Source organism: Vulpes lagopus, chromosome 21 (assembly GCF_018345385.1).
Source record: "Vulpes lagopus strain Blue_001 chromosome 21, ASM1834538v1, whole genome shotgun sequence".
Classification (NCBI taxonomy): Eukaryota; Metazoa; Chordata; class Mammalia; order Carnivora; family Canidae; genus Vulpes; species Vulpes lagopus.
The window spans coordinates 37,591,683-37,605,193 of record NC_054844.1 but is presented as its reverse complement, the minus strand read 5'-3'; the positions used below and the strand labels follow the sequence as shown (position 1 = coordinate 37,605,193).

General features: G+C 49.5%; 1 protein-coding gene across 4 annotated transcripts in view; it reads left to right on the top strand.

Moving 5' to 3' along the window:
* Positions 1–745: 745 nt before the first annotated feature.
* SLC38A1 (solute carrier family 38 member 1) overlaps positions 746–13,511 on the top strand; it is a 70,527-nt gene continuing 57,761 nt past the window's right edge. Inside the window, exon 1 of one of the 4 annotated variants that reach the window (XM_041736251.1) lies at positions 746–916. The gene's annotated coding sequence lies outside the window, so the exon portion shown is untranslated. Of the gene's footprint in view, positions 917–1,843; positions 2,059–2,171; positions 2,427–2,587; positions 2,708–13,511 lie in introns of those variants that run through there. The other 3 variants (XM_041736248.1, XM_041736249.1, XM_041736250.1) reach the window with 3 other exon arrangements.

Below are 13,511 nucleotides of genomic sequence, written 5' to 3'. Positions count from 1 at the left end.
AAGTTGATCTGAGCAACCCCCACTCCGGCCCCTCACCCCCAGTTCCCCACGCAGGAGCAACCCTTCTTTCAGCTTCGTTCATGCTTACTTACACTCTCCTTCTAGGTTGTCAACTCATATCCAGATGAGGGCTGAAGCTCCTTCTCAACCCGAGGACCAAGAGTGTCTGCTTGCAACAGGCCGTGCAACAGGCCGTAGTGTCACGGTTTAAAAGACTTGAGCATAGATTTTCAGGAATCACTTCCAGGCTCCCCCCTTGCAACTGTGTTCTGCCTGGAGCGAACAGAGCGGATTCCGCCTCTTTGAACCTACTTTCTTGTTTATACAGAGAGGACAGGACCTAATGGAGCAGGCTGGAGGGATTAAATGAGATACTATTTACGTGTAAAGTTCATAGCACAGTAGCTGGAGAGGAGTAGCAGTTCCATTACTCCCGAATCCAATTAAAAAAAAAAAAAAAGGCTAGGTAAAAACTGCAGCCTTTCGGGTGCCTAGAAACCAGCAAATGATGGAAGGATGAGCTTGAAATCAGATTCTCTCCAAACAAATAGTGATGAACATACATCCTGCCTAATAAGGTAAAGATTTCAACAGCCTTTGGAACTATGCTCACAGTTTACCTACGAGGCCCCTTCAGATTTCTGTCCTTATTCATTAGAATCACTGTGTCGGGCAAAGGTGCACACTACTTACAATTACTTAAAATAAAAAAAGAAAAAAAGTTAACTCCATACCACATCAGCTTCCTACAGGAAAGGACAGGGGGTTGGAACCAACTCTTTGAAGACCTGTAGAATATTCCCGTGCTGCGGGTACAACTGACCCTCTGTTGTGCAAGTTGGGAAAACAGGACTAGGACAAAAGCGAAGCAGGTGAGGCCACCACGTCAGAGGCGGAATCTGAACGCAGGCCTGAGGTGAGCTCCCCTGGATTTCCCATTTCTCAAGCTCGTTCACCCACAGGCCTTCTCAGGGAGCTACTGCCCAGTGGATGGCTATTGCCATCTGCTGCCATTTGGGGGGATGGAGTGGGGGGGGGGAGACTTTGAACTACCAGGGGTTTGAATGGGGGGGGGGTGTCCTCTCACTTTTCCAGACGTGATTAACATTTTTTTCCCAATAAAGCGATTGGTGGCCGCTCCACGCGCCCGCCTGAGACGCCGCAGGTAGACTGATCTTCGGGTGATGATTCCCCTTCCCCTTCCTGTTTTGATGGAACACGGGGACGGCCCGATCCCTGCCCGTGGAGAGCTCGCGTCCCCACCCCGCAAACGGGCTTTGTGACCGCGGCCCAGCTGGCGGAGGCGCAGGTGGGAGCTCCGGGCGCCATTTTCAGGAAAACCCAACCTCGGGGCCGGGGGCGCCCGGGGAGGTCCGCGCCGAGGCCGAGGCGAGGGGAGCGGGCCCCGCGGCGCGCGGGCAGGTGCGCGCTCCCGGCTCGGCGGGTCGCGCACGGGGCTCGGGCGGGCGGCGGATCGGACGAGGGGGGCGCCCCCGCTGCGGGCCGGGGACAAAGGGGCTGCAGGGGCGCCCGTGCGCCCCGCGCGGCCTCCCCGGCCCCCGGAGCCCGCCCCGCACCCACGCGCTGCGAGCTGCCCGCGGCCCCCCCGCCCCGGCGTACCCCGAAAGCCGCCCCCCAGCCGCTCCCACTCGCGCCCCCGAGGGCTCCCGGTGCCCCGCCGCCGCCGCCCGACCCCAGGGGGGCGTGGGCAGGGTCCGCCGCCGTGCCCGGTGCCGCCGCCAGGGCGCCCAGCGCACGCCCCCTCCCCCTCCCCCTCCCCCTCCCCGACGCGCGGTCGCCGCACCCTCTGCGAGCCGCCGGCGGGGAGTCGCGAGGCGCGGCCGCCGGCGGAGGCGCCATGTGACGGGGCTCGGCGCGGGGACACGCGGCTCGGGCTCAGGGGCGGGCGCGCGGGAGGGGGGCGGCGGCGCGCGGAGCATGGCCTGACTCTCCCCGCCTTGGAGCCGTCACGAGCCATGGATGCGCCGAGGCGCCGCGCCGCGCCGGGAGGAGGAGGAGGACTGCGGCCCGGGACCCTCGGAGCCCGAGCGCGCGCGTGTAAGTGCGAGGCTGGCGAGCGGGCTGTGGGTGGGGGTTGGCGGTGGGGGGAGATTCTGATGCAATCGGGCCCGGGAGGAGGAGGAGGAGGAGGAGGAGGAGGAGGAGGAGGAGGAGGAGGAGAGCCCGAGAGCGCGGGCTGGGGCGGCCACGCCGCGCCGCCTGAAGGTCGCCGGGAGCCTCCGCCCTTCACCTTCCGCGGGGACCCGCCGCGCACGCCGGGCCTCCCCGCGCAGCCCGCCGCGACCCCCGCCGCCGCCCGCGCGCCCCGGCGGCCCGACCTCGCGCGAAGGCCGGCCACGGCGCGGGGCATCCCGGAAGGGCGGACGCCCGGCCTCCTCGGGCCGCTCTCCCCCGCAGTGCCCGAGGTAAGGCGATTTCGCTTTGGGGGCTGGGGGGCGGGCGAGCGGGCGGCGGCCGGGAGGGGAGGGGAGGGGAGGGGAGGGGAGGGGGGAGCGCGGCTCTCGCTGTCGGGACGAGCCCGGGCTCCCCTCCTGCACCTGTGCGGGGCCGCGGCTCCGCCGGCGGGCGCCGCACCGATCTGGCTGCGGGGGTCGGGGCCGCGCGGGGCCGGGCGCTCCGCCGTTACGCACGCGGGGTCTGGGCTCTCGGGGGGATTTCCTGCGTCCGCGGGGCCGTTGGAGAGCAGGTGATGCGCGCGGGGCGCGGGGCGCGGGGCGCGTGCGGCGGGGCGGGGGGCGGGGGGCGGGCGGCCCCCTCCTCGGGCTGGGCCCCCTCCCTCGGCGGCGCCGCGTCGGTCGGGGGGCTCGGGGGGCTCGGGGGGCTCGGGGGAGGCGGCTGGCGACGCGGGCGGTGATTCACGGTCGCTCCCCGCCCCAGGAGGCGAGGACGAGAGGCGCTGCTCGGGGAGCTGGCGAACAAAAGGCCGCCCCGCGCGGGTCCGGGCGCCGACCGCCCTCGCCTCCCCTCGCCTCGCCCCTTCCCCTTCCTCCTTCCTCCCCGGCACCTCGCTCGCGTCCCTAAACGTTGCCACAAAAGGGCCTTTGAACTCGCCGCGCCAGCGCCGGGAGGAAATCCTGCGCTCCGCCGCCCCGGCGCGCGCCCTGGGGGCCCCCCGCCCGCGCCCCCCGCGCCCCGAGCGCCCCGAGCGCCCCCAGCGCCCGGCTCCTCCGCACCCGCGGGGACCCCGCAGGTCACGGGGCTGCCCGGGCGCTGCTGCCCTGCGGAGCCGCCCCCCCCCCCCCCCCCGGGCTTGGGGTGACCTGCGATCAGAGGATGCACGGGAGCGGATGGCGGCAAAAGGAACTTGGCGGTCACCGCGTCCGCGCCCTTCGGGGCGCCTCCACGGGCCGTCTCGGGCTTGGGAAGGTGGGGCTCCCCCTTTGTGCCTCGCTCTGCGGCGCGGACCCCCTTTTGGGAGCGCCGCGTCTCGGGTGGAAGCCTCTGCGCCTCCGGGATCGCGCACTTCTCAGACCAATCCCTGGCGCCGCGCGTGGCTAGGAGTGAAAGGGACCCCAAGCGCGGAGAAACGGCATTTATTAGTATGCCAAGGGGTTTTGACATCTCTGCAGTGGAGTTTTTATTTTTTTTTATTTTTTATTTTTTAAAATCCTCTTTTTTTCCTTAAAAAAATCCTTTTTTAAAAATCTCCTCTCAGGGGGAGGAGAGAATAAAGCAATGGTTTGCAGACTGCAGGGTACAGCCAGGCTGTAATTTGTCACCTTGATAGAAAAAACCGGGTAGCAACTTGTGTTTCTGACGTCAGGACCACGGAAATAAAACCTGAGCTAGGTGGCTGGCTGGCCTCATTGTTAACACATCTCACTGCGGGGCGGGTACTCCTGAAATCTCTGTGAAACAGCCCAGAGGAGCCACCGATCCTGGATTTTGCTTCGGCCCCAACCTCAAAATGGCTTTGCCCCTCTCAGTCACATCAGTTCTCAGCATGTCTCCTTAAGGCATTTAGGAAACTTGCCTAGTCTGGTTTGAGATCTTAAAACCTTGATGCGGTTTATTCACTTCCCCTCCTGCCCCCAAATATTCAATAAATATTTCCTACTTGAGGACTTACTATACGTAACTAAAGTTCCTGTTTCTGTTTCCCTTTTTCCTAGAGGAAACCGGCAATAAATGCACGTATAATGAATTTCAGGTGTGTGTTAGCAGAATGAAGAAATAAAACAGGATCACATGATGGGGGAAGGTGCTTGAAATAGATGACCGTCTAGCAGGATCTGTGTGGGAGGGTGACGTTTGTCCAGAGACTAGGAGGCCAGGCATCTGGCTGCTCTTGTCGGGTATTTTCCTCCCCCTGGATGACACTTGAGGGCAAAAACCAGTCTTACTCATAATTGTTCCCCTAATGCCCAGCATGGAGTAGCTGCTTAAGAAATGCCTCTTGGCTTGAGACCTTAGCCATCTCACTCACTTCTTTATGCGACTGTTGACCATCCCTTCCTTTATTTATTTTTTTTATTTTTTTAAGATTTTATTTAGTTATTCATGAGAGACACCAAGAGAGGCAGAGACACAGGCAGAGGGAGAAGCAGGCCCCATGCAGGGAGCCCGATTTGGGACTCGATCCCAGGTTTCCAGGATCATGACCTGAGCCAAAGGCAGACGCTCAACCACTGAGCCACCCAGGGTCCCCATCATCCCTTTCTTTCTATATCACATAATTTGTTTCCCTTTCTCTCAAGTGAAAACTTGAGAGCTTTCTTTCTGCTTCTCTTTCCCTCTTACTCTCCTCCCTCTCCTGAGCACTTACCAGGCCCTTGCTAATGCCTCTCAAAACTGTCTTCTCATCTACATTCCCACTGCCCCAAGTTCAGGTCCCTGTCACCAGTCTTAGACATGGCAATGCAAGTGGTGTGTTGGGATACAAGGATCACGAAACAGACATGGGGGTGCTCTGAAGAAACCAGTGCTTCCTGCAAACACACGTGATTAAGAGTGGAGCAGGGAATTAATGAGCTGTAACAACTTTCTAGTTGCTCTGCTCCGGTACCAAGCCCCTGCTCCCTAATCAGTCTCCAGGCTTCCATGGATCTGTATTTCTTAAACTCAGTTTGCATTTTTTAGTGACTTTGCTTCTAAAAACCTTCAGGGGGTTCTCGTCGCCTAAAATTAAAGTCTCCATTCCTTAGCCAGTCAACTCAGGACCCTCCACGGTCTGATGCCTCGTCTCTTTCCATCTTTCTCACAGTTTACCCTGTGCTCTCCCTGTCACTTTGCTGCTTCAGCACCGGTGTGGATTCTGGACTGGAATGCCTCCTGTAATCCTGTGTATTTGTGAAGGCCTAGCCTGAGTGTCACTTTTCTCGCCCTTCAAATAAAGTGTTCACTGATCATCTCTTAGCATTTTCATAAGGATGTATCTCTTACTTTTTGCACTTTTGTCACTCCAGGTCTCAGAAGGCAGGAGATAAGGCCACAGGCTTCGAATTAAAAGTAAATACTGAGGGGATCCCTGGGTGGCTCAATGGTTTAGCTCCTGCCTTCGGCCCGGGGCTTGATCCTGGAGTCCCGGGATCGAGTCCCACGTCAGGCTCCCTGCATGGAGCCTGCTTCTCTCTCTGCCTGTGTCTCTGCCTCTCTCTCTCTCTCTCTCTATGTGTCTCTCATGAATGAATAAATACAATTTAAAAAATAATAATAATTCAGAACACATTATTAAAAAAAAAAAGTAAATACTGAGTTTCAACTTACCAACCAGCCCAGGGACATGGGGGCTTGTTTAGCATCTCTAAACCTTAGTGGTTTTGTTTTGTCTTTTTAAAAGATTTTATTGATTTATTTGAGAGAGAGAGAGCTGGGGGAGGGGCAGAGGAGGAGGGAGAGAGAATCCTCAAGCAAACTCCCCACTGAGTGTGGAGCTGGGAGCTGGATGTGGGGTTCAGTCTCATGGCCCTGAGATTATGACCTGAGCCGAAATCAAGAGTCGGCTGCTCAACCCACTAAGCCATCCAGGCGCCCCTGGCTTTGTTTTTTCATTTGTTAAATGGGAATGAAGGTAATGGTGATGGTGGTGGTAGTGGTCCCTATCTTCTTGAGGTATCCTGAATATTTAATTAAGATAACGTGTGTGAAGTGCTGGGCACCATGTCAGCACTCCATATATATTGTATTAAAAAAGGACTTCAGGTTTCTCATTTATCAGAAGTGGTGGGAAAGTTGATCAGTAAAGTTCCCCTTACCTCTGGTATTCTGTGCATATTTAATCATTTAAAATACTTTTCTGAAAATAACATCTTAATGGAAACTATGAAAGGTGGTGTGGGGGCGGGGAAAGGATGTGTGTAGAAGTAAGCACTTTCAAAATCGCATCACATACTTCACAAAAAGGCACCTTGGACCACTGACCCTAAACTGTGTCTTTTAAAAGTGCTGTTACACTTGCTTCTAAAATCTGATCATATTATAGTCATTGGTTTTCTAGTGACCACCTACGTGTAGGGCTGCTTAATAACAGTAAAGGAATTCAGTGATCAGGTGGGCACCATGTTTTGGGGAAACTTTTCAAGAACCAGGCTTACGATCAAGGAACTCTGCCTCAGTTTACCTGGTAAAGTTACAGTGTGTCTTTGCCACTAATTAGCTGGGTGCACTTGGGCAAATCATTTAACGTTTTTATGCCTCATTTTCTCATCCGTCCAGTGCTAATAAATAGTGTCCAAGCTGCCTAACCCACAGAGTTGTGCAGATACAATGAGAACAGAGCTGAGGAAATCCTTGAACAACTTCAAAGAAGTACTCAAGATGATAATCATCTTGAGTTAAATGTGCTGCTAATCCACAGCCTTAGGGCACAAGTTCAGATTAGTGATTCTCAACTCTGGCTTCACATTAGATCTCCTTGGGGTCTTTTATTTTTATTTTTCATTTATTTTTAAAAATATTTATTTATTTGAGAGAGAGAGAGAGAGAGAGAGAAAAGAGTGAGCAAGCAGGTGGGAGGGACAGAGGGAGAGAATCCAGGCAGACTCCCTGCTAAGCCCAGATCCTAGTACAGGCCTGAATCCCATGATCGATGAGATCACAACCTGAACTGGAACCAAGAGCCAGATGCTCAACCAGCTGAGCCACCCAGTTGCCCCCCACTCGGAGTCTTTTAAAAGCTACCAATGCCCAGACTCCATTTCCAGACCTTCAGATTTAGTTGGCCTGGGGTGGAGCCCAGATTTGGGATTTTTTTTTTTTTTTTTAACACTCAGGGTGATTCTAATTACAGTGGCTTAGATTTTAAAGCAAACAAAAAAAAGTCAGAAATTAAATGAAGAGCTCCATATGTTGTTTGATACAGTCTAAATAATGCAGAGCTGTGACCTTGAGTGACTTTTCCCTTGATTTTGACTAAACCAGCCTGTTGTTGACATCAGGAAGCCACAGCCTTAGATTACAATTTACAGCCTGAATTTTCCCAGGTATACAATCCTGCCCACTGATAGAGCCAGGGCCACATAAAGATTTAATGTGTGGATCTCAGTTTCCATCTTTTAGGAGTGATGAAGAAGACTGGAAAAGAAACAGACAATGGAAAGGAAAAGGAAAAGGATAGGGTCTGACCCAAGTATGGGAGGAGGGAGCTCTGAGTAGAAGAGACAAGGACAGAGCACAGAGAAAAAGTTGTATTCGGTTTATGGAACTCGTCTAGTTGAGCTTGTACACGACTGACTGTAAAGCCAAATAAAGCGTGTGGGTACATTTTATGTGACCTAGACTTTTAAAAAAATTGTTTGGAATTAGTTGTCAATATTTAAACTTCGGATATTCACTTAAAATCTGGATTTCAGGCATTTCTTGAAAAAAAAAAAAAACAGTAGTAAGATCTGGCTTATTCCTACTGAAATAGGTAGGATATGTGTTCTCCAGTTCCTTATGCTTCATCTGCCTTGCCCATTTGTCTCCCATATCCGGGCTGTGGTGGCACTTGCAACCCTTGCTCTGCATCTGTAGACCTTAGTCCTGGCTGCACATTCGAATCCCCTGGGGAGCATTTAAACTATCCATGCTCGATCCCACCATAGACCAATTAAATCAGAAATTGGTGTGTGTTAGGCTATTTTTTTTTTTTTTTTTTTTAAACTCTTGAGGTGATTCCTGTGTCTGTATCCGGAACTGAGGACTTCTAGCCTGGGTCACCTATTCAGAAGATTTGTCCACAAGCCCATTTCTTGTCTCTGAAAGTGATCCATTAGGAAACACTTGATAGCATTATAAATTCAGAGGGCCTTAAGACTGGAGATCTTTGATCGAGCATTGGTTAATGAGAACTTCCTAGTTTGGGACGCCTGGGTGGCTCAGTGGTTGAGCGTCTGCCTTTGGCTCAGGGCATGATCCTGGAGTCCTGGGATCGAGTCCCACATCGGGGTCCCTGCATGGAAGCTCCTTCTCCCTCTGTCTCTCTCTCTGTGTCTCTTATGAATAAATAAATAAAATCTTAAAAAAAAAAAAAGAACTTTCTAGTTTAAGGTGAGAAAACAGGCCTAGAGGGAAGAAAAACTTGTCCAAGGATTATTACATCATTTGGTGTTGGGGTATATAGTGTGTTTTATTATGTTTTCTATTTTCAGGCAAAGGCATATGTGTAATTTTTTTATAAATGATCCTCTTTATATGCACCACTTTGTGATGCTTTAAATTTCTTATTATTTCTGTTCTTTCTTGAATAGTTTGTTGGGCGCTAGCTGTCATAACTTAGCTAAGCCTTAAAAACAAAGAAAATTCCATCCAGTGTTTTTAGTTCAACAACAGTCCTTTTGTTCCTTTTTTTTTTTTTTAAAGATTTTATTTATTTGAGATTGGGTGGGGGGAGAGAGAGAGAGAGACGAGTGAGAGGGAGAAGCAGGCTTTCCACTAGTAGGGAGACTGAGGCAGGGCTCCATCTCAGGACTTCAGGATCGTGACCTGAGTTGAAGGCAGCCACTTAACCAACTGAGCTATCCAGGCTCCCCTCGAACAGCAGTTCTGATCAAAAATATTAGAGGACAGCCCCGGTGGCTCAGCGGTTTAGCGCCGCCTTCAGTCCGGGGAGTGATCCCGGAGACCTGGGATCGAGTCCCATGTCAGGCTCCCTGCATGGAGCCTGCTTCTCCCTCTGCCTGTGTCTATGCCTCTCTCTTTCTCTCTGTGTCTGTCATGAATGAATAAATAAAATCTTAAAAAATATATCATTAGAGCAAAAACATATATATGCAAAGAAAGATAATTTTCTCAAAAGCTGAACTATTCCAGGCTGTTTTCAACTCTGCATTTTGTAACTATTTTTTTTAAACATTTAAACTCTGCCCTTTGTAACTATTTAAATCTACAAATTTTCAGTTGATAAGAAAGATTTTTAGTTTTGTGGTATCCACACTGCTCAAATACACTCACTGTTCTCATTAAATAAAGTTTTAAGGGGATTTTTTTAAACAAATGTGATATACAGTTTGTCCTATATAGAAAGTTATAGATTGACTTCGCCAACTCTTGGTATTTATCAGTATTTTCGGTCTTAGAGAAATCAGAGTAGTTCTGAAACGTCTGAATATGGGGAGCACCTGGGTGGCTCAGTCTGCCTTTAGCTCAGGTCATCGATCATGGCATCGATCCTGGCATCTTGGGATTGAGGCCAGTCTTATAGGTCTGCTCAGCGAGGAGTCTGCTTCTCCCTCCCCTGGCTCTTGCATTCTCTTTGCATATCATGTCATGGCATTAACCTTGGTTAATGATAAATAACCTTCCGTTTATATAGTACCGTACAGTTTTAAATGTATTTCCACATAATTCTCACATACCCAGATTAAATGTGAAAGGAATTAAGTGGCAGACTTCATGGAAAGGGGCATTCATCTTGCTTCCTTTATCTTCCTGCTTCTATTTTATTTTCCTGGGAAAGTGTGTGAGGATCACTGATATGTTGTCTGCAGACAGATGATCATAGCTTGCTCTTTAAATTTAGTCATCACTATTATTGTTAACATATTTGCTAATACTATTTGCTAAGGGAGCTATCAGGTCTATGGTCCCTATTCTCAAGAAGTTGAGATTGTAATTAGGGAAGATGATAAGTACATAAAAAGATTGTTAACCTATATGAAAACCCTTGTACAGGCCAATGAGTAATCTATACAAAAATGTTGAAAGAATTCATCACAGGTACATAGTCATGGGTTGGTCATTGGAGAAAGATATCACAGAGAAGTTTGATTTGAAATTTTTTTTTTTTTTTTTTTTTTTTATGATAGTCACAGAGAGAGAGAGAGAGGCAGAGACATAGGCAGAGGGAGAAGCAAGCTCCATGCACCAGGAGCCTGATGTGGGATTCGATCCTGGGTCTCCAGGATCGCGCCCTGGGCCAAAGGCAGGCGCCAAACCGCTGCGCCACTCAGGGATCCCCCTGATTTGAAAAATTTTTTATAAATTTATTTATTTATTTATTAGAGAGAGAGAGAGAGAGACAGGCAGAGGGAGAAGCAGGCTCCCTGCAGGGAGCCCGACTTGGGACTCTATCCTGGGTCTCCAGGATCACACCCTGGGCTGAAGGCAGTGCTAAACCGCTAAGCCACTGGGGCTGCCCTGATTTGAATTTTTTAAAAAGAGCACGAAAGCAAACAAGCTGGGCTTTGAAAAAACCCATAAAACCCATATGTTTTATGTTATACTTCCAGAGGAGTGGACTTCATGGGAAGGGGGAGGGGAGCAGTTCGGGGTCAAAGAAATGGTGTGAACAAAGCAGAAAACTGCCTAAGACTAGATCCATTGAGGGAATGGAGGGCCCAGGAGGAATGTCATGGGAGAGCAAATTAAAGAGCTAGTTATGAGCAATCTAGGATTGCTTTGGAAGATTCCAGAGATTAGGCTTCATCCTGTAGACGCTGGGAAGTTATGATTGGCAAGAAGAGAAGAGGAATGTGCCAGACACAGGTTTTCAGGAACAACCTGCCTCTGTAGGGGAGAGAGGGTAGCAGGGAGGAAAGTGAGTTAGGATTGTGGGCCGAGGGGAATAAGGGGCAGGAGGGGACTATGAAAGAATGTTGATGGGGCTTGGTGACTGATTAGATATTTAGCGGCATTAAAGCCATACCCGGGCTCCAAGTCTGAGTGATGAGGAAAAAGAACATTATCTTTAACAGGAATAGCAAAGCCGACGTGTGAGGTCAGTGATATGTTCAACTAAGCATGTGGGGTTTGAAGTAATGGCAAGCATCCACATGGAGAAGTCCAGCGGGCAGCTGGCGTCTAAAAGGAATTTGTGGAAATTTTTCTGAGCAGGAAGGAACCCGAGAGATCCTCTCTCCCTCCAGCCTTCTCATTTTACAGATGAAGAAACGTGTGACATGTTAAGTGACTTGATTATTACCAAGTAGTATTTATGAGGGAGAGCCTATTTCATAATGCAGGGGAATGCTAGTTTTAGCAAATGAAAAAGACTGGGGAAAAAGTCTGGAAGATGCCTTTGTGGGCTGAAATCTGACACTACAGGCTTGAAACCTTAGAAAGGAAAGAATTCGGAGTGTATGCTGGAGGAGTGACCCCTACACTGCAGGCGGGAGAAGCAAGGGGGCCGGCCCAGGAGGCCCAGAGGCAGTGCTTAGGAGCAAGTTGGAGTCCAGGAAGCAGTGCTCCCTGCCTGCCTGGAAGGCATTGGAGAGAATGAGAACCCAGAAGAGGCCACTTGCCTTGATTAGGAAGTGGTAGCAGGAGTAGCAAGTATAGCCACAGTGACCTTCGAGAACCAGGCCAGGCACTGTTGTAGGTGCTGCCCATGGATCCGAGCGTGGAATCTTTATAATGACTGTATGAGGTGGGTGGTCTTCATCTCCAGCTTACAGATTCAGAAACTGAGGCAAAGAGAAGTTGACCTACTTGCCCAGGGTCCACAGCTCCTGAACGGTGGAGCCAGAATTTGCCAGTTGAGCGTGGTTTCAGAGGAGCGATGAGGACAGGAGCAAGTTCAGATTGTTGGCAGTAACTGGCGGATGGGGGCTGGTATTTCAAGGTTATAGACAAGGTCACTTTCCAGATACGGAGCTGAGAGTGATGGGTGGAAGTCAGGGACGTGCGTGGAGAGGAAGTGGTGATAGAAAAATGCTAGCAGAGCTAAGAGCACTTGTACTTGGTTAAGCCATGAGTCATAAGAAGAGAGAAAACACCTTTAATTGGAGATTGCTTCTTGGGTCCTAGCCTTTTTATTACCAAAGACCTCTTTTATTATTTCCCACTTCCCAAAGATCGATCTTTTCCTTCTTTCTTTCTTTCTTTCTTTCTTTCTTTCTTTCTTTCTTTCTTTCTTTCTTTCTTTCTTCTTTCTTTCTTTCTTTCTTTCTTTCTTTCTTTCTTTCTTTCTTTCTTTCTTTCTTTCTTTTTCTTTCTTTCTTTCTTTCCTTCTTTCTTTAAGATTTTATTTATTTATTTATGAGAGGCACACAGGCAAAGACATAGGCAGGGAGAGAAGCAGGCCCCAAGCAGGGAGCCCAATGTGGGACTTGATCCTGGGACTCCGGAATCACGCCCTGGGCCGAAGGCAGGCACTCAACCCCTGAGCCACCCAGGCATCCCCCAAAGATCTTTTTCAAAGATTATAAGTATCAATTTTAAGCATTTGGTCTTTAAAATTTTTTAATTTAAACTCAATTTAATTAACATACAGTATATTATTAGTTTCGGATATAGAACTTACTGATTCATCAGTTGAATGTAACACCCAATGCTCATTACAACACGTGCCCTTCTTAATGCCCGTCACCCAGTTACCCCGTACCCCACCCCCCTCCCCTCCAGTGATCCTTAGTTTGTTTCATATAGTTAAGAGCCTCTTATGGTTTGCCCCTCTCTCTGCCTTTGTCTTATTTTATTTTTCCTTCTCTTCCCCTATGTTCATGTGTTTTGTTTATTAAATTCCACATAGGAGTGAAATCATATGGTATTTGTCTTTCTCTGACTGATTTATTTCACTTAGTGTAGTACCCTCTAGTTCCATCCACGTTGTTGTAAATGGCAAGATTTCATTCTTTTAGATGGCTGAGTAATATTCCATTGCATGTATGTATGTGATATATATAAATATATGTATATGTGTATCACATCTTTATCCATTCATCTGTCAGTGGACATCTGGACTTTTTCCATATTTTGGCTATTGTGGACATTGCTGCTATAAACATTGGGGTGCATGTGCCCCTTTGAATCCCTATGTTTATATCCTTTGGATAAATAGCTAGTAGTGCAACTGCTGGGTCATAGGGTAGTATATAGCAATACAGGCTTTTCTTAAGAAACAAGAAAAGTCTCAAATACACAACCTAACCTAACACCTAAAGGAGCTGGAAAAAGAACAGCAAATCCAAAATCCAGCAGAAGAGAAACAATAAAGATCAAAGCAGAAATCAATGATATAAAAATAAAAAGAAAATAGTAGAACAGGTCAATGAAACTAGGAGCTGGTTCTTTGAAAGAATTAGTAAGATCAATGAACCCCTAGACAGAGTTACCAAAAGAAAAGAGAAAGG